This window comes from Symphalangus syndactylus, chromosome 4 (genome assembly GCF_028878055.3).
Source record: "Symphalangus syndactylus isolate Jambi chromosome 4, NHGRI_mSymSyn1-v2.1_pri, whole genome shotgun sequence".
Lineage (NCBI taxonomy): Eukaryota > Metazoa > Chordata > Mammalia > Primates > Hylobatidae > Symphalangus > Symphalangus syndactylus.
Window position 1 is genome coordinate 96,887,588 of NC_072426.2, and position 22,091 is coordinate 96,909,678.

Genomic DNA, 22,091 nt, shown 5'->3' on the forward strand with positions numbered 1-22,091 from the left:
TAGTAACAGTGTATTTCAGAGTAGAATTTTTCATTTCAGTAACATACAACTTATCTATTTTTTCTTTCATGGATTGTGCTTTCGGTTTTGTATCTAGCAAGTCATCACTAAACCAGCATTAGATTTTCTTCTAGAAGTTTAAGTTTTGCATTTTACATTTAGTTCTGTATTCATTTGGAGTTAATTTTTGTGTAAGTTGTGAGGTCTGTGTATACACACACACATACACACACACACACATACACACACACACACATACACACACACTTATGGCATATGGATGCCCAATTGTTCCAGCACCATTTGTTGAAAAGACTATCTTTTCTCCATCAAATTGTTTTTGCACCTTTGTCAAAAATAAGTTGACTATATTTATGTGATATCTTTATCCTTTTCCATTGGTCTGCATGTCTATTTTACCAACACCATGCTGTCTCTAATGGAAGTGTAAGGCATAGTATGTTTTGAAATTGAGCAATGTGAACCCTCCAACTTTTTCTTCTGCATTTTCCATATTGTGTGGCTGTTTAGGTTTTTGCTTTTTGTATGAATTTTAGAATCAGTTAACAAAAAAAAAGCTAGCTGGGATTTTGATTGGGGTTGAGTTGATTCTATAGATCAAGCTGAGAAGAACAGACATTTTAACAATTATTATTCTTCCAATGCATGAACGTAGAATGTTTTTCCATTTATTTAGATCTCTTAAAAATGTCTTTTATCAGTGCTTGTAGTGTTCTGCATATGGATCCTGAACATATTTTGTTGATTACTATCTAAGTATTTCATTTTTTGTGATATTGTAAATGCTATTTGTAAAATTTTAAATTTCAATTGTTCATGTGCGGATACAAAGGAAAGCACTTTATTTTTCTATGTTGAACTTGTATCCTGTGACCTTGCTTTACTCATTAATTAGTTCCAAGAGGTTTTTTCATTGTTGTTTGCATTTTTTTTTCTGTAGAATCTTTAGGGTTTTCTACATAGACATCATGTCATCTGTGAATTTCTTCATTTCCAGTATGTATGACTTTTCTACTCTTGCCTTACTTTACTCTCTAGGATTTCTATCGTAATGTTGGAAAAAATGTAGAGAGAAAGGATATCCTTGCTATGTTTCCAAAACTATGGAGAAAGCATTCAGTTTCTTTAGCTACAAGGTTTATGTACATACATATCTTTTACTAGGTTAAGGAAGTTCACTTTATTCTAGTTCTTTTTGGTAAATAATAAATTAATGTTAAATTTGTTAAATTTGATGTATTTCTCCATCTATTGATATGAAAATGTTATTTTTCTTATTCAGTCTGTTAGCATAGTGAATTACATTGATTGGTGATGTTGAACCAGCCTTGACTTCCTGAACTGAATTCCACTTGGTAGTGGTGTATTATTCTTTTTATGTATGTCTCAAGTTAATTGACGAGCATTTTGGTAAAAAAATCTTTTTGTCTCATTTATGAGATACATTCACTTATAGTTTTCCTTCTTATTATGTCTTTATCTGATTTTTATATTAGGGTTGTACTGGCTTGATAAAATGAGTTGGGAAGTGTTCTTTCTTCTTTTATTTTCTTAAAGAGGTCGTGGAGAAATTGTATAATTTATTTATTAAATATTTGGTAGAATTCACCAGTAAAACTACCTGGACCTAGTGGTTTATTTTTGGAAGGTTGTAAACTATGAACTCAATTTTGTTACTAGTTATGGTACTAGTCAGATGATCTGTTTCATGATAGTTTATGTCATTTGAGACACTGGTCCGTTTCATCTATATAATATTAGTGGGCATAGGGTTGTTCACAGTATTTCCTTGTTATCCTTTTAATGTCGTTGGGAGCAGCAGTAATGACCCCTTTCTCACTCCTGACATTGGTAATTTGAATCTTCTTTCTCTTTTTCAGGTTTAGCCTGTCTAGAGACTTAGCAATTTTTATTGATCTTTTCAAATAAGCACTTTTTGGTTTTATTTTCTCTGTTGTTTTTCTGGTTTGACTTTTGTTGATTTCTGCTCCCATTTTTTAAAATAATTTCCTTTCTTCCTGTTGTTTAATTTGTTCTTCTTCCTATACTTTTCTTAGTTGAGTGACTCTAAGTCTTTCTCTTTTTTAATAAGTGTATTTAAAGCTATAACTTTCCCTCTAACCACTGCTTTTGCTACTTCCCATACATTTTGATAAGTTGTATTTTTACTTAAAGTATTTTAAAATTTCTTTAGATATTTTTTTTTGATTCATTATTTAGAAGAATGTTGCTTAACCTCCAAATACTTGGGCATTTACCAGTTATCTTTTTGTTATTGATTTCTAGTTTAATTTTGCTGTAGTCTGAGAGCATATTTTATATAATTTACATTGTTTTTTTAAACGTATGGCATACTTTATGGCCCAGTATATTATCTATCTTCATGGACATTCCATGTGTCCTTGAGAAGAATATGCATTCCGCTGTCCTTTGATGGGGTATTCTATACAATGCCAACTTGATCAAACTGATAGTGCTGTTCATGTCACTTATCTTTACTGATTTCAGCCTGCTTGATCTGTCAGTTACTGATGGAGATGTATTGACATCTCTAAATATAATAGGAGATTTGTCCGTTTCTCCATTCTTTCTATTAGTTGTTGTCCCAAGTATTTTGAAGCTCTGTTGTCAGGTACACACAGGATTATAAGTGTTAGGATTTCTTGGAGAACTGACCTAACTGTCTTTATGTAATGTCCCTGTTTCTCTTTGAAATATTTTCCTGTTTTGAAGTATGATTTGGCTGAAATTAATATAGATACTCTAGCTTTCTTTTGATCCTTTTCCATCTCTTTACTTGCAGCTAAAATCTTTGTATTTAAAGCAGGTTTCTTTTAGACAGTGTATAATTATGCTTCTTTCTCCGATATGACATCTCTGATCTTTAACTGTGGTATTTAGACCATTTACATTTAAAGTGATTATTTATACAGTTGTATTAAAATTTACCATCTTTGTAACTGTTTCCTAAGTATTATGTTTGTCCTTTGTTTCTTTTTGTCCCCTGTTTCTCTATCTTCTCTAGCTTTAAGTGAGCATTTTATAATTCTCTTTTATCTCCTGTCTTACTGCATCATTTATATTTACTTTAAAAATGCTCTTAGCCACTGCTTTAGGGCTTATTTTATATGTGCATATAATTATATATATTATTTTACATATAAATATATATTAAAATAAAATGAAACAAAATACATTATTATATATAATATAAATATACTATTATATATAGAAATGTACATTCATATACACACAAAATAATCTAAGCCCACTTTCAAATAACACTATACTACTTCAAATATAGTATAGAGACCATATAACAGAGTATTCCCAATTTCTCCAACATCTTTTATAAAATTTTACTAATATATTTCACTTATTCATATGCTATAGTAACCTAATGTATTTTTACTATTATAGCTGTGATAACACAGTTTTCTTTTAGATGAATTAGGAGTAATAAAATACAATATTCAATTTTTACCTTCATTTATTTCTTTTCTGACACTCTTTCTTTATGTAGTTGCAAATTTCTGGCCTGTGTCCATCTGTCTGAAGAACTTGTTTCAATATCTTTTTGTAGTGCTATTCTGCTGGCAATAAATTTCCTGTTTTTGTTTGTCTGAGAAAGTCTTTATCTCCTTTACTTTTGAAGAATAATTTTGCTGAATGTAGAAGTCTATGTTGACAGTTTGTTTTTTTCTTTCAACACTTTAAATATTCCACTGCACTCTTTTATTGCTTCCATGGATTCTGATGAGAAGTCTGCTTTGTTCTTATCCTTGTTCCTATATAGGGAAGGTTTTTCTCCCACCTCTGATTTGATTTGCTCATTATCTTTGGTTTTCTATGGTTGTGTTTTCTTGCTTGGTATTCTCTGAGCCTCTGGACACTGTGGTTGAGTATCTGTCATCAATTTCAGTAACATCTCAGCCATTATTAATTAAAACATTTCTTCTTCCGCCCCACTCTCTCTTGTCTTTCTGCTGTTTCAGTTATGCATATCTCCCCACAGTTCTTGAATATTATGTTTTCTTTATTTTTTTCTGTTTGTGTTTTAGTTTGAGAAGTTGTTATTGACCAATCTTCAATTTCACTAATTTCTTCTTTGGCTGTGTTGAGTGTTCTTATGACGTCCATTGAAGGAATTCTATTTCTATCACTGTGCTTTTGATTTTTAAATTTTTTCTTTTTTATAGTTTAACCTGTCTTCTGAAATTACCCATTTGATCTTACACGTTGTTGATTTTTTCACTAGAACCCTTAACATATAGCCATATCAAATTCCTTATCTGTGAATTTCTACTTCTGTGTCATATCTGAATGTGACTCTAACGATTGCTTCTGGCTTTTCTTGAAAAACCAGACTGACTTTTCTTGACTTAGGCTATGACATAATTTTTGGTTAAAAGTCAACATGTATCAGTAATGGCTACTCAGGTAAGTAGGTTTTTTTGGGGGGGATTTATGTTAATCTGGCTCTAAGCTGGGCTGTGTTTCATGTTTGTTGTAGCTTTAGGGACGATTTCTTTTTTGTAGTGCTATTTCTTTTTTGTTTCCTCTCTTGGCTTTGAGGCTTCTGTTAACACTTCTCCTGAGGGGAGTCTATATCTTACAGATTTTCAGCTATAATCCTGTTATATTTTGGTTTGTTGGTGTGGTGAGTTGGGAGGGGAGGAAGGGAAATCTCTGTCTTTCAGTGGAGTTCTGTCTCAGAGTGCAGCCTTCACAAATGTTTTCCTCCTTTCCCCCAGGAATATAGCTCTCCCACCTTCCCTGGCTACCAAGTTCCCAATAATATATTGAAAAAATAAATAAATATTTGAAGCTCTGCTCTCTGTTAACTTTTTTTCTTTTTGTTGTTGTTCTCCTTTTTGTGTGTTACCTTATGTAAAACATAAGACTAGAAAAGACTTCAGTGGGAAGGAAATCTATTGCCCTAGTTTCAGTAAGTTTTAACTGCTGTTCTATGGCAAAATATTTCTCCTTGGAGAATAAGCCTTTGTTACAGGGAAGGAAATGGGAGGGTTACACCTTCTGCTTTTCCCTTCCCCTTGCAGAGACACAGGAGATTTTTTTTTTTTTTTTTTTTGGATCCTCACTGTGAAAACCTGGTGGGGCTCCTGGATGGAAAACTGGAGAAAGTGTGGGGGTTCTCCTTTGATTGCAGCCCCCAGGAATCTCTCACGATCAAGCTAGTTAGCACTCAGCCTACAGCAATTTGTCAAAATTACTAGAAAAAGTAGCGGTTCTACGACCTTTGGCTTCCACTGGCTTCTGCTTCAGGTAAGTAAATCTCTAGTGCTGCATCTCTCTGGGTCACTTGTATCAGATTTTGGAGTAGCAGTATACCCTGTGACCTCAGGTATCTGATGGGTTCAAGAACAGTTGTTTATTTTCAGTTTGCCCAGCTTTTTATTGTAATGACAGGAGTGATGACTTCCAAGCTTCTTCCTTATCACACCTAAAGTGGGAAAAGCAATGTCTATATGGAAAAAGTTAGATGTGCTCCACTTCAAACTTAGAGACGTGCACACTTTGCACAAATAGAAATATAAATTGAACAATTAAATTGTGTAAGATATAAGCAACAATTTAAAAACCAAAAATACATAATACAGGTTTTCTGTACTCACCAAAAGATGAAGAGAAACTTGAAAAGTGGAGTTGGTGGAGGAGAGATGCAAGGGGGAGATTCTTGAGAAAGTGCATTCATTATTTTGCCCCTCTTTCTTATTTAACACTTTGTAGCTTGCACTCAAACTCTTTTTATTTTATTTTATTTTATTTTATTTTATTTTATTTTATTTTAGATTCAGGGGATATATATGCATGTTTGTTACATGAGTATATTGTGTACAGGTGGGGACTGGGCTTGTAGTATACCCATTACCCAAATGGTAAGCATTGTACCCAATAGGTTATTTTTCAACCCTCAGCTCGCTTCCACCCTCTCCATTTTTGGAGTCTCTAGTGTCCATTATTTCCATCTTTATGTCCATGTGTACCCATTGTTTAGCTCTCACTTATAAGTGAGAACATGTGGTACTTGGGTTTTTGTTTCTGAGTTAGTTCATTTAGGATAATGGCCTCCAGCTCCATCCATGTTGCTGCAAAGGATGTGATTTCACTCTTTTTTATAAGTACATAGTATTCCATAGTGTATATGTAACACACTTTCTTTATCTAGTCAATTGTTGATGGATACTTAGGTTGGTCTCATGACTTTGCTATTCTGAATAGTGCTGCAATGAACATATGGGTGCGGGTGTGTTTTTAATATAATGACATATATTTCTTTGGGTGGATACTCAGTAGTGAGATTGCTGGGTTGAATGGTAGTTCTATTTTTAGTTCTTTGAGAAATTTTCATAATGTTTTCCACTGAGGTTGAACTAATTGACCTTCACACCAACAGTGTCTAAGCACTTCCCTTTCTCCACATGCTCACCAAACATCTGGTTTTTTTTGACTTTTTAATAATAGCCATTCTGACTGGTGTAAGATGATATCTCATTGTGGTTTTAATTTAGATTTCTCTGATTATTAGTGATGTTGAGCATTTTCTCATGTGTTTATTGGTTAAACTCTTACAAATAAAATCAAAGAACAGAAAAATATATATTTAAGGGAATTAGTATTAATTCCAAAAGCACTTTGAAAACGCATAGTAAAAGAGTAGACACTATAGGCTGAAGAGTTGAAGAAGCAGCTCCTCTTAATCCTTCTCACTTGGCACATTTTCACAAATAAAATGTTTTGGTTCATGGAACTATAACCTGCATTTAAAGTTGTTCCATATGGTATTCACTGACTAGAAAGTGTGTCTAGAAAATTGGCGAGTGTATTCTTGCTTGAAACTGTAATGTTGAAATACCACACCTTAGAGTACATTAACTTAGTGTGCTTTTAGGTGAAAAAGTTATTATACCAAAAAAGAAAAGTAGTTGTGTCCAGAAAATGGTATGTTTTTTCAAGAGCTCTTATGGCAAAACATCATTAACTAAGCAATGCCTATGTGAGGTAATTCCGTAATTAGTTCCAGTTTTAATTTCTTTTAAAGTCTGGAATCTGTTAATTAGAAACTATTTCCTCCAGAGCAATGTAAAAATCACAGCACATTTTCCTTTTTCTCAGCTTTGCCCTTAGCCTCCACTAATGCCCCTGGAGCAACTGCCTGAAAATTTGGTTCATATTATTGTTGTTTTTTTTCTTTTCATAATAAATACTTATTTAGGTCTAACAACAAGTAGTTCTCAATTCTTTGCTATTTCTTCGCACATACTCCTGCTTCTTTCTGGACTCATTTTCTTTCCCGAATGTAGTTCATCCTCTGATTAGTAGTTATTTTCAGACACGGTCTATAATTTATAGAAGTTCTGAGTCCAAAATCACCTTTAAATGACAATATTTGTGGGGATAGAATTCTAGAATCAAAGTATTGTCTTCATCACTTTCAAGATATTATTTTATTTTATTTTAGATTCAGGGGATATATATGCATGTTTGTTACATGAGTATATTCTGTACTGGTAGGGACTGGGCTTGTAATGTATCCATTACCCAAATGGTAAGTATTGTACCCGATAGATTATTTTTCAACCCTCAGCTCGCTCCCACCCTCTCCATTTTTGGAGTCTACTACCTTTTTGTATCCAATATTGATGATGACGAATCTAGTGCTATCTGAGCTCTTGAAGGAGTTTCTGAGGCAAAGAAAATAGTTTATTTGGGAGGTGATCCCAGGAAACCCTAATAAGAAATCAAGACAGGAAAGGAAGGGGAGGAGGCCCAAGAAGGTGTGAATGATCGAGCTGGTTACCACTGGGGAAAATGGGACTTATTCTCCTGAACAAGTCTAGGAAACAGTGTAGAATCTTTGCCTCAGAATTATCCCACTCTAAACATAAGGAAGCTGAAGTGTTTACACTCCAACTCTTTTTCACCCATTGGTTTAGGATTTCTTCTAGGGAGGCATCAATTCTTGTTTTCTAATCATTGCATTTAAGGCTACCAAGTATGGCAGAGAATTGATGGTAATTGCTAGAGTAGATTGCCTTTTTCCCTCCTGGTATGTGTTACAATTTTCTCTTTATGGTTAATATCCTGATGTGTATCTATAATATGTCACTATAGCATTGATGGTGTTAGTGTTGTGTGTATTTTAGTCCTACTCTGTCATTTCTTGCCATTTAAGGATGTGTGGCCTTCTTTAGTACTTAGAATTATCAGTCTTTCTTTTTTTGGAATATTACTTTTTCTTCATCCTCTCTATTTTCTCTTTCAAAACTTTTGTTACTTACATGTTGGGACTTCTGTTCTATCCTCATAATAGTTTGTGCATATTTAAAATTGGGTTTTTTTCTTATGAAATATTTGTTATCTTGATATATTCCGGATAGAAGTCATTTATTAGATATGTTATTTGCAAATATATTCTCCCAATCTGTGGCTTGTTTCTTCATTGTCTTAACAGCATTATTTATTTTTAGTTTTTTTTTAACTTTAAGAAAATTATTCAGAGATCAGGAGTTCTTAATTGTGATGGAGTCCAATTTAGCAATTGCTAAATGGTTTCTCCCCTTAGTGTTGTATCAAAGAAAGCCTTTCTCCTACAATTTTATTGACAAATTTTGTAGTTTTGGTGTTGTATTTAGGACTATAATTCACTTTGAGTTAATTTTTGAAAGCTATGAATCAAAACTCATTTTTAATATATTGTTATTAACTTTTTCTAGCACCATTTGTTGAAGTGACTGTTTATCCCCCACAAAGTAGATTTTTCTTCTCTTTTGAAAGTCAGCTAATTATATATGTAGGAGTCCATTCCTTGTTTCTTTATTCTGTTTCATTAATCATCAGTCTTAACTGCAATGTCAAACTTTTTTGATTTCTGTAGTTTTATAATAAATCTTGAAGTCAAGTAGTATAATTTTTTCAACTTTGTTATTTTTCAAAGTTGTTTTAGCAATTCTAGGTACTTTGCATTTCTATAAGAATTTGAGAAACATCCTTTCCATTTCTACTAAAAAGACTTCTGGAAATTTGATTGGAATTAAATTGAATCTATAGTTAAATTTGGGGAGCACTGACATCCAAATGTTAATGAGTCTTCAGATCCATGAGTATGGTATACCTTTCCATTTATTTCTGTCTTTAAGTGTCTCTCAAATTTAGGAAGGAAAATTCCTCAACATGATGAAAAACCTATAGCTGACTTCATCCATAATGGTGAAAGACTGAATGCATGTATGTTTGCTTTTGCCATTTTTAACATTGTACGAGACATCTTAACTAATGTGATAAAGTGAGAAGAGGAAGTAGCAGTGAGCAGATTGAAAAGTAATAAGCTGGATTTATTTGCAGACAACATAATCATCTAAGTAGAAAATCCAAGAAATCTGCAAAAAGCTAACATGAACTAATAATTGATTTCAGTAAGATGGTAGAATATGATCTCAATATACAAAATCAATTGCACTGGCCAGGTGTGGTGGCTCACACCTCCCAGCATTTTGGGAGGCTGAAGCAGGCAGATTGCTTGAGGCCAGGAGTTGGAGACCAGCCTGGTCAAAATGGTGAAACCCTGTCTCTACAAATATTACAAAAATTAGCCATGTGTGGAGGTGCATGCCTGTAATCCCAGCTACTCAGGAGGCTGAGGCACAAGAATCTCTTGAACCCAGGAGGCGGAGGTTGCAGTGAGCCGAGATCATGCCACTGCACTCCAGTCTGGGCAACAGAGTGAGACTTTGTCTCAAAAATAAATAAATAAATAAGTACATATGCCATTTGTAATATCATAAATATGAATTATTTGTCAATAAGTATAAGACCATTTGTACAAGAGCTGTACATTGAAGTCTACAAAATATTATAAGAGAATTACATCTGGAGACTGAATGGCATTGTAATGTCAAATTTTCCAAAATTAATTTATAGATGCAATGCAATCTCAATTTCAATCAAAATACCAGCAGAATTTTTTTAAAACATATTGACTAATTGATTCTAAATTTTATAGAAAAGCGAAGGCCAGAATGGTCAAGACTATTTTGGAAATGATGGTCATTGGAATACATAACCTGTTGGCAAGACTTACTTTTAAGCTACAGTAATTAAAACAGTGTGATAGACATATAGTTTAATGTGGTAGAATAAAGTCCACATATAGTCTCACATCCACATGGCTAACTAATTTTCCAAGAGTGATAAGGTAAGTCAGTAAGGGAAAGAAAATTCTTTTCAACAAACAGTGCTAAAACAACTGGACATCTATATGGAAAAAATGAACCTCAATCCTTATCTCACACTATATATAATAAATAAATCATCACAGATAATAGAAACAAAATTACAAGCTGGAACAGTAAAACTTCTAGAAAAATTTAATGGAGATAATTTGTGTGACCTTGATATCTTTGTGTGTTACCAAACTTTCTTTCTTTCTTTTTTTTTTTTTTTTTTTGAGGCAGAGTCTCTGGAGTCTCGCTCTGTTGCCAAAGCTGGAGTGCAGTGGCTCGATCTTGGCTCACTGCAAGCTCCGCTTCCTGGGTTCTCCCCATTCTCCTGCCTCAGCCCCCAGAGTAGCTGGGACTACAGGCGGCCACCACCACACCCAGCTACTTTTTTTATATTTTTAGTAGAGACGGGGTTTCACCATGTTAGCCAGGATGGTCTCAATCTCCTGACCTTATGATCCTCCCACCTCGGCCTCCCAAAGTTCTGGGATTACAGGCATGAGCCACTGCACCCTGCCCAAGCTTTCTTTTTTTTGAGACGGAGTCTCACTCTGTCACCCAGGCTGGAGTGCAGTGGCAGCCTCCAGAGTAGCTGGGACTACAGGAGCCTGCCACCATGCCCGGCTAATTTTTTTTTTTTTTTTTGTATTTTTTTTAGAAGAGATGGGGTTTCACCATGTTAGCCAGGATGTTCTTGATCTCCTGACGTCGTGATCCACCCGCCTCGGCCTCCCAAAGTTCTGGGATCACAGGCATGAGCCACCGCGCCCGGCCCAAGCTTTCTTTATAGCACATAAAAAAGCATGAATCATATAAAGAAAAAAATGATGAAGTAGATTTCATAAAACTTAAGAAATAGAGTGTTTTGAAAATGAAAAGCAAATCATACCCTGGGAAAGAATTTGTGAAACATATCAGATAAAGGACTTGTATTCAGAATAAAGGACTCTTAAAATAAAATTTTAAGTAAAAATGCTTTTTTAAAAAGGGCAAATGATTTGAACAGATACTTCACCAAAGAGTGTTTATGGCTAGATAAGAACGTGAAAAGATGCTAAACATTTCTACAAAATAGAAATGCAAATTAAAACCAGAGTAAAATACTATTACATATACGGTAGAACAGCTAAAAGAAGAAGGCCAAGAATCTAAGTGTTGACAAGGATGTGAAGTTGCCAGACCTCTCACACAATTGCTGGTATGAACAACAAGTTATGCAACCACTTTAAGAAACACATGACAGTTTCTAATAAAGTGAAGCATACTTTTACCATCCACCCAGCTTTCCCACTTCTGAGTATTCAAGGGAAATGAAAACATATCTGTCAAAAGATTTGTGCCCAAATGTTCACATCCTCTTTATTATAATAGCTAAAAACTGGAAAAAACAGAGATATATCAATTGGTTAATTTTCAAACATAATCATGCATATCAATTCAAGTGATACTACCCAGCAATATGAAAGTCCAAGCTATCGAAGTAATTGATGACACAATGAATTTTGAAAGCGTTGTGCTAAGTAAAAGAAGCTTAATACAAAAGATTACATACTGTATGACTCCATTGAAATAAGATTTCAGAAAAGGCAAAATTGTAATGGCAGCAAGCAATTCAGTGATTGCTCATGGCTGGAATGGGATGGGGAGGGTGGAATTGACTGCGAAGGGATAAAGGGCCATTTTGTGGAGGAAAAAGCTGAAAATAATGTAATCAATTCGAATAATTTTGTTACATTAAAATCAGAAGTCACTCTACTAGGACACTCTTCTGAATAGTATAGCTGTGTTCTTTGCTCCAGACCAAAGTACTCATTTATTTTCTGGTTTCTTTTGTTGCCTTTTTCTTGAGATTAAAAATTAATTTTTTTGGCCAGGCGCAGTGGTTCATCCCTGTAATCCCAGCATTTTGGGAGGCCAAGGCAGAAGGATCACTTGAAGCCAGAAGTTCTAGATGGGCCTGGGAAGCATATCGAGACCTCATCTCTAAAAAAAATAAAAATAGCTGGGCTTGGTGGTGCATGCCTATAGTCCCAGCTACTGAGGAGGCTGAAGTGGAAGGATTACTTGAGCCCAGGAGTTGGAGGCTGCAGTGAGTTAGGATTGTATCACTGCATTCCAGCCTGGGCAATATAGCAAGACCCTGTCTCTAAAAAAAATAAAAGAATTTTTCTTTATTGGCAAAGGACCTTTAAGATTTCAGTTTTGATATAAACAAATCCTAGTATTCTCATTTTCCATTTCTATGAGGAGACAGTATGTGGGGGAAGTTTGTGGTTGAGGTGGTAAAGTCCTTCCCCTTCCCACCCACCACACAGCTGCCTGCTACCTGGGGATACAGGTCTGACTCTAGATCCATCCACCTGACTGAGTTTAGACATGAACCCATAGAATGAAGGGCTTTGTGAATCTTTCCCTGACTTGCCTTCACAGCTTGCTTAGACCTGAAATCTGTCTAGCTATAAAAGATTTGTAACACAACAGGAATTGTGGACTTAAGATATTTCTAACTATCATAGTGCTAAGATGGAGAAGCAGAGGTGAAGGTAATCATTTTAAGCCATTCATGTTAGCTCATCATGCGTGTCTCAGTGGCTTCATTAGCAACACAAGCACACAGAAGTATTTAAAAGTTTACTTCTATTGGAACATCTTTATCCCACATCTTTTTATTTTTATTTTTATTTTTATTTTACCTTCTGTAACTGTCATTTTCAGCATTTGCAGGCCATCTCAAGAGAGAGGAAGAAAAATACGCTGCGTATGTCACATATGATGACTGAACCCTGTTGTTATCATCACTCGTGGGTGAGATGGGGAATCACAAGGCATGAGTTATCCCTCACCTCCTCATTCACAGAGACAAAAACATAGAAATGCCATCCCGACGTTTAAGTAAGATATACATACCAAGAATGGTGAAGAACAATAAATTGCCCCAGTAACTCCCATATTCCTTCTACAATAAAATGGTAGACTTGAGGAAAGCAACACAAGCCTTTGGAATAAAATCACCATTCTACCAACTTCACTCTTTATATTTATTTGTATAAAAAGGTTTCCCAGTGTGTTGGGTGTTCCAAGAGCCTTAGAGAGCACAGAGAGAGTCTCCAAACACATGTACCTGCACGTGGAATGGGCCGATTCAAGCAATGGTTCCCTGGTTCAAGGGCTGAATTTGCTTAAGAAATTTAGGGAACTGTTAGACATTGCAAACTTTCTGAGCAACAGCTTTATAAAAGAACTTTGGCTTTGTAACTGTGAGCTCACATTTTTCATATTAACTTAGCACAAATTCTGTAGCACCACTCAAGTTATTGCCTATGTACAAGAGCCTGTTTCTGGATTTGAGTATAGGACCCGCATTCAAATGTTTTCTCATATTGTAATGCTGTATATCTGAGCCTCTGAAGATCATGACAACAGATTCTGGTCCATGTTTAAGATAAGAGCTATCCCACCAAAGTGTACCCCCCAAGTTATAATTTCAAGGGAATTTGTGAAGCTGTGATGTTAAAATGCTATTAGACACATGTTACAGTAATCCAGTGATATTTACTCCAAAAAATATTTTTTTCCTCCAGGAATAGGTAGCTCTTTAAAGGATGTTCCTAAAATATTAACGTATTTCAAATTGTCCCTCGTGCATCAGCCCTGTCATATCTGGGCAAAGCCACAGGGGAACTAAAAATATAATAATCAAAAGACCATTCCAGGAAGGTTTTACATATGGACTCTTGTTTGTGGCAAAATCATCTTTCATCCTCAGTGAAACAATTAGAACTACATGGGAACCTTAAGAACTGTTAAGATGATTAAGAGCCACATTTAATAGTTGCTCCAGTAGCATCTTGACAAACATTTTAATTTTATATCTCCCAAGTAAGCCCATAAAACAGCATGATCTAAAAATTTTTAACAAATATATTAATAAAAATTTAAACATGCATGGATTACTTATGCTGTTTTGAGTTAATTATATAGTAATATTGCCTTGTATTCACCTTAATTAGATTAAATATTGATCAGTGCACTTTCCATTGGTATTTCATTAACACACAATAACTCTCTTGTTATATCTACATGTAACTTTACATCAATTAAAAAGTCCTGCTGGAAATGAGAAGTTATGGAAAGATATACAAAGCTAGCCCTTTTAAACATAAAAAGGACTAGAAAACTCACACCGAATTGAAGCAGAAAATAAAAATTAAACTCTCCCTATTTTAAAGGTTTAAAGTAATTAGATAGAAGAACAATGATTCATTTTTTTCCCCATAGGATGTCAGTTGTGATATCAGCCACACTAAGCTCATCTATCACTCTGTGTTAAGGAAGAGGTTATGAAATATTTTACTTATTCCTGAGGATTATGGCCTTTGTTTATTTCAAAAAGAACCTAGCTTTTAAACAGCATCATAGATTTCTTAGCATATGATTAAGGCTGTTTATTTTCATGCTGATGAGCTAAGAGCTGTTTCAATGAAGAGGTGCTGTAATTTTTCCCATGATCTGGAAAATAATTCATGGCATTTTTATGTTGTCATTAACTGTCACATCTCTTGAGTTAAATATGAGCCCTGTCATTTGGAAGTCAGAAAGCAGCTCCTAAATTTCTCAATTTCATTAGCAATTGATTCAAATCATTTCCCGAAAATAGTCTGAATTGACATATGAATTGTAGTGGTTCCTCAGATTGGTGATTAATTAATCAAGCCATCAGGTTCACATTAAACCATTTATCAATCTTACGATTTCCTGCTTTTCAGAAAAAAATAAAAAGCACTCTAATCATATTTTATGAGTTTTGAGAAAAATTAAAATGGGACCAGAGAAAGTAATCTGTGCTTCCTAATTCAGAAGCTCCACAATATCAATTTCTGTAACTCAAGACACTAAAAAGAGGAGATGGGGCTCAAATCTATATCCCAGGAAAGACACTAAAGTTATTTCTGCAGGCTTCCGTTTCTTCATCTGTAAAATAAGAAAATTGAATTATAATTGAACTAAATAATCTCGTTTTTTTCTCACCTTAAAAATTGTTAGTCCATGAAAAACAGTAATATGTTATTGTTACTTTTATTAGTTTGATGTATGCCCAATTGTCTTTACATTAAAGCAACCAAACTCCTGGTTATTGATAGAGCCTCACAGACTCCATATTAAAATTGCAAGTGACATCTTTAGACCAGCATTAACCACTGTCCTGTAATTTGTGTTTGAAATACTTCTTTCTGGCAAAGGCCACATCAGTCTGGGTCTCTTCTATTGTGCTATTATAACAAGAAACCATGGCCAATTGCTTCAGCCCAGAATGACAGGATCAACCATTCCAAGATTGAGCCACACCAAAAGCCATTTGTTGGCTAAGAAAATTGCTGGCAAAACATCAAGTTGTTTGCCTATTTAATTTCACTCACACTTGCTGAGTTTAGTTAATAGCCAGTTCTTTTCAAAATAAATAACTAGCCAACCAAATGTAGCCTCTTTTCTTTCAAATTTGCTTTGTGTATACCCACAAAATGAATGTCTCATTTGGCACAAATCCCTCTGTTGTTATTAATAGAAAACAGAGCTTTCTCTCGTAAAGTTAACTGCATTTTCAGTGCCTGACTTCCTCTGGTGCTCTAGAAAGGAGAGTGTAAATCATATAGAAAAGACCTCACTTGTGCAGTTAGAGTGGACATCCATGAGGCCTTGGTAAATCCTGTCCTTCCCACCCCTGCCGGCAGTGCCTGGAGAAATGTCAAGGGTCCTGGCGTCTAAAATGACAGAGGCAGTTTCAGGGTTTCATTCCTTTAGCTATCCTTTCTCAGGAAGCTCAGGAGAATGAAGAGAAATGAACTGTGCTTTCCTCCCATTTCTTCTCATCTTCAGGTTGAGTTGTGTTTGGTTCACCCCCAACAGCACAGATGACAGACAAGGGGCCTGGGACAGAGAGAGGATCACAGGAAAAACACTCCAAACACGGGGCTCTGGAGGCCCAAGTGGAGCTGCTTTCCACTTTGTGTATACTATATACACCATAGCAGCAAAAATGATTCCTTGAATGCTGAGAGAATGGACTCTGGCCTTTGGGACCGTCATCCCACCTTGGACCCCTACAGCTCTGAGAATCCCCAGCTCCACCCTTGCCTCACATACATATGCTCTTTGTGAATGAGGAGAACAAGACCCAGAAAAAAGAAGCCCAAGAACAAAACATTTTTTGAATTCTTATTTTTAAAATTTTATTAATTGATAAGTAATAGTTGTACACATTTATGGGGTATGGTGGGATGTTTTGATATATGTATACATTGTGGAATGATTAAATCAAGATAACATATTCATCACCTCACATACTTATCGTTTTTTTTAATTTAAAAAAAAATCTTATGTAGATGGCTATGGCCTATAGGGGAATGGGTGAAAATGAGAAAACAGAAAGGGTATTCGACACACAAACCCACAAAGGACCTCGCATTTAGACTTCAACTTTATCTTTGAAGGAGGTTATTCACAAGATTGCTGAGATGCATGACAGAGTTGGGGTAAAAGTAAAATTAATCACATATCCTGAAAATTCCACTACATGTTCCACTATGGAAAAATACTGTCCACGACCCTTTTTTTTAGCAATTCTGTGACTATCTTATGCACAGAATATTGATACCACATTTTTTAAAAGAGTTAATTTGTTCAGTGTAACTGTTTTAAAAATAACATAATTTTTATAACACTGTTTTAATATTTCTTCTCCTTTTTTTCCGTATACCAGGAGCCTCAAGATAATGGAGAAGCCCAGGCCCCTTCCATCCTCTCTGAAGCTTTGCACATTTGTACTGCACATCCTTCATTTTAATCTCTACAATGCCAGAGTTCTACCCTGCAGGAAGACAAAGCCTTGTAGTAAAAGGAAAATAACCTATGGGAGAGGAACATGACAAGTACCAAAGGAACAGCCTAAGCCCTCTAACAGCCTTGGTATATTGCCAAAAGACACCTCCAATTATATTACTAAAGAGAAAGAAAAATTCTCACCTTTAGATCATAGCCTACTCCTGCTATCTGGTTGTAATGCATAGCTATCCCAAGCCCTTTCTGGAATATGCCGTACTTTCAGGCTCCTGGGCTAGTACCATGAGGATGGAAAGGAATTGCATTTGCAAATGTCAGCCTACCTCATCCATCTCCCCTCATTCAAACAATACACATTCGAGGTTCAGCAATTGGAGTTATATATTTTTCCTTAATGTTGTTGTAAGGTAATGGTTCTCTTATCTGAAATTCATCAGCCGGCTATAAATTTAAACTCCATTACTGCCAATAGAGAAAAGCTAAGCACCAAACCACTTTCAATAAATTTGCACTTATGCAATTGAACTGATACAGCCTCAGAGGAAAAGGTGAAACTCGTCTTGAGATATTTAAGTTAGTCTGAGTCACTGCTTCGTCTGGTGTTAAATTGGATCCATCAAGAAATGTAGGGCAGCACTCATCAGCCCTGAGTTATAAGAAGAGATTTCAGGCTGAAAAAAAAAAATCTGTCTCCAGCATTCATTATTAGATGGTGTAATTCTAAGAAACCACTGGCTGGCTTTGTTATTTGGCACCACTAAATGCTACAAATGGAAACCCTGATGGATGAATATTTTTATGAACAACGTTAATCAGGCTCAGAGCAGCCCAAGCCCTGGGGCTTTGTCATGTCCAGTCACGAAGCTGTAAGTGAGGATGTCTATACACTGAGAGCAAAGAGGGTAATTCCTAACGTTTGCATGGGGCTTCATCATGTATAGAAAATATTGCTTTTAGTCTATGCACCCACTCTGGGTACCACAATTGTTGTTTACTATCTTCTGTTTCTGATGAGAAAACTGAGGCTTAGAGATATGAAATGACCACCCTTCCTGGGTGTGTCATGACTTGAAATCAGGTCTTCCTGGCTTTGTGGTTTTGGTAGTGGAAGATGAACACATCCAATTTAGCAGCCTTAAAAGCCCTGTGTGGCTCTCTTGGTAAAGAAGAGCATCTCATTCAGAAGCCCAAAGAAGCAAATGAGCTACCCACAGAGTCACCACTGTAGCTTTCTTCGAGAGGAGGTCTCCAGAGGCTTCCCTTCTGAAACAATCCAGCATTCTGGAAAGTGGGGGAGGTGGGTACCTGCTAGCCAATTAGACTTGATGGTTTGGCAACAGATGGTAGAGTGATCAGCAACAGCTCCAGGCTATTAAGGAACAGGTTTGGAGATTTAGAAATTTAAAATAAATTTTATTTATGGTTGCAAAGACTCACAAGTCTCTGCAGACTCAAGCATGGGAAGTTTAACTCCCAGGAGGTAATGAGCATGCTACAGGTTGTGGGAGCTTAGCTGTCAGATACACACACACACATACACATGCACACACACACAACCCTCCCCAAACCCTCCTTCTACCCCCAGCCTTTGCCCATTCTAAGGCCAGAGCAGGCATTACATATCATTTGCAAGAACTGAACAGCATTTGCGCTTAATTGGAAGATATACATTATTCATGAGCCTTGAGTCTGTGATGACTTTGGCATTCATTAGGGGGGAAAAACGGGCATTAGTTTTCTTGGTACAAAACATTTTCGTATTAAACTTCATTTGCAACCCACTTTTCAATGTGAGGAATTAGAAATGCTTTTAAGCAAAGTTAGGAACCAAGAAGTAGCTGGGAAACAAGCAGCAGCAACTTCTAAAGATGGAAAAGAAAGTAGTAAGAACTGGGAATTTTTGAGCTCTGAGTATAGGAGAGGAAGAGTCAGCCTCAAATTCAAACAGGTTAATAATAATAACAACAATGATAATAATGAGAAATGTTTGTATGACTATACATATGCTTATGTTTGTGTATACTACTGTATGTGAATATGTATATTACACATGAATATATATTTTATATATGGAGATACATATAGCCTCACAATTTATTTCAAAGAACTGGATGAGTTGTGAAGTTTTTCTTCATACCTTCATTTTTCCAAAATAAAAGACATCATCCCCTAAGAGATAAATTATGCCTAATTTAGGGTTGTATGGTACCCTTCTTCATTTCATTTAGAACAAATTTTAAAACCTACTGGAAGCTTTTTCAGGCTTAAGGTTGAATCTTTCTAGCTTCCTTTTTCACAAGTATATCCAAAATCCTAAAATTAAGATCATCTAAGTAAATTTCTTTATTTTGCAAATGAAGAAACTGGCATAATGAGGGATCTGACATGGTTAGTGTGTCAATGGATTAGAGGTGAAGAAAAATGGGTATGTTTCATAAACACCCTTTCCCACACACTGTCACCACTCCCTGGGAAAACCCTGTAGCCACGGGCTTTGAAGGCAAAGAAATAGGGTCCAAACACTATAGGATGGGGTGGACAGCAAGCTTCTTTATCTCATTAAGCCTCAATTCTTCAATTATAATATGAAGATAATTTCTTTATTTTTTAATTTCTTCATTTATAAAATGAAGACACATTGTATACATTTGTTACAAGGTTTAGAGGAGATAAGTATACGTTATCTCAGAATAGTGCCTGGCATATTCTAGACATCCATAAAAGAGTGCTATGGTTGTCTTGTTAATTATACCATCTGAACACACAACCCACCTGGGTATTCTTGCTATTGCTTTCTAGGTGTGGCACACTGGGGACATTTGGCTACTTCCCCATTAGACATTGGCTTCCTCAGATTAAGGTCATCTTCTAGTCCTAGTTTGTGTTCTCCGGCACCTGGCCCTAATTCTGTTAGTAGGTGCTCAGTAAGGGTTCAAATTGTGTTTTACATGGTGGGGCCATTTATGATGTGCAGTCTTTTCACATGCCCTTACTGATGATGATGTACCTGCCTTGGGAAACCGGTGAGGACTTGTGATTTAATATCACAGGGAAATCCCATTTGTAAGAATGTTGACAAGCAAAGGTCCCCACTTTATTTCAGTTGATGCTCACCTATACTCGCCGGACCCAGGAAGACACGTACCACCATCTCCAGTTAATAGAGGAGGAGAGTGAGTATCTGAGGAAATGAAGTGATGGCCTTGAAGTCATTGGCAATGAATTGAAGCTGGAAAATAATCTCAGGGCATCCATCTTATGTCTAGCATGTATTCCATTCAACATTCTTTTGCTCAATGTAGACTCATTGTCTATTGTTTTAGGTCAAACTCCACAAAGCAGGTCACTATTTAAGGATGGTGCTTTCAAAAAATGGGATAAATAGGTTGGTTAGTTGGTGAGTATTTCATTTGAAAAGGTCTCAGAGCAGGAATGAAGTAATTGCCTGACACTGAAGGAGTGAAGCATAATAACTCCAAGAGGCTCATCACAAGAGTGAAATTTCTTTGTAGTTTCCCATTAAAATTCATGTTCATTTACACTCAGTGTCAAAGTATATGCATGTTTATTTTAATGCATATTTACTCCTTAATTCTGGAAGTAAAATAGGCATGCCGAGAAACCACCATGTTTATTCTATAGCTCAGGATATCCATGGCCCACAGCTGTGCAGTTCAGACAAGGAAAAATGGTTAGAGGGGCTCTCTTTCTCTATGGTACTCCCCAAACCTCAGCTCAAGCCCAAGTGTGTGATGACCCCCAGTCTATGACCATTAGGGCACAGCTAATGGGCCTCCACCAGGGCATGCCAACAGATGGCAACCTGGCTTACCCATCCACCAAATTTTCTTAAGGAACTGCTGAGGATGCTTGCCTTCCCACTAAAGCCTCAGAGCAGCAAGCAGCTGAACTCATTTCTCTTCTGTCCATGTGTATTAATTCCTCTTTCTGTAATGAGATACAGAAGAGAAAAAGAGGAAGAGGACTGATGTGGAGTCAGATTGGGCCTGATGAGTTATGGAGCCTGCCTTCTCATCAGTGATGTAAAACAGCCCTGCTCTATTTACTGCTTCTGTCAGCAGGATCAATAAATAACATTTTCAGTGACATGAAGAGGGAAAGCGTAAGCTCAATGAAATGAAGGGGAACCAGAGGTAGAAGCAGATAATGCTCTTTTTTGTCTGCTTGCCCTGGTAGAGTCATCTATTTGGCCAGCAGGGGATGGGGGCAGCAATTTGATTTGGCTTTTAAGAAAGAAGGAAGAAGCCGGGGGCGGTGGCTTACGTCTGTAATCCCAGCACTTTGGGAGGCCGAGACAGGCAGGTTGCCTGAGCTCAGGGGTTCGCGACCATCCTGGACAACACGGTGAAACCCGTCTCTACAAAAATACAAAAAATTAGCTGGGCATGTTGGTGGGTGCCTGCAGTCCCAGCTACTCGGGAGGCTAAGGCAGGAGAATTGCTTAAACCCAGAGGCGAAGTTTGCAGTGAGCTGAGATCGCGCCACTGCACTCCAGCCTGGGTGACTGTCTCAAAAAAAAAAAAAAAAAAAAAGAGAGAGAAAGAAAAATAAAGAAAGAAGGAAGATACATTCATGAGAGTGGCAGAGGGGTCCTCTGTTGGGAGGAAAGGCAAAGAAGGGCACGATTCATTGCCACCATAACTTCCCTCTTCCCTCCTTTGTAGCGCAACACCCCCATCTGAGCCTGTAAGCTGCCATCACCTGGCTCAGGTGGGTCATGGCCTCATATTCTTGGCCACCTCTGAGGGAGGTATTTGTTTATTGTTTATACTTTAGAAATAGTCCAGGGCTAAGGTGAAACCCAAAGGAGGCATTTTTTGGTTTGCCAGATGGCTGAGAGGGTGATGACCATTAAGCAAGACCCCCATGGTCATAGGGGCTGGGTGGGGGTAAGGAGGGCACCTAGTGCACAACAGAATTCCAGTCCCTCTAACAAGAGTTTGGTCAAGTAACATAATCACAGAATGTCCA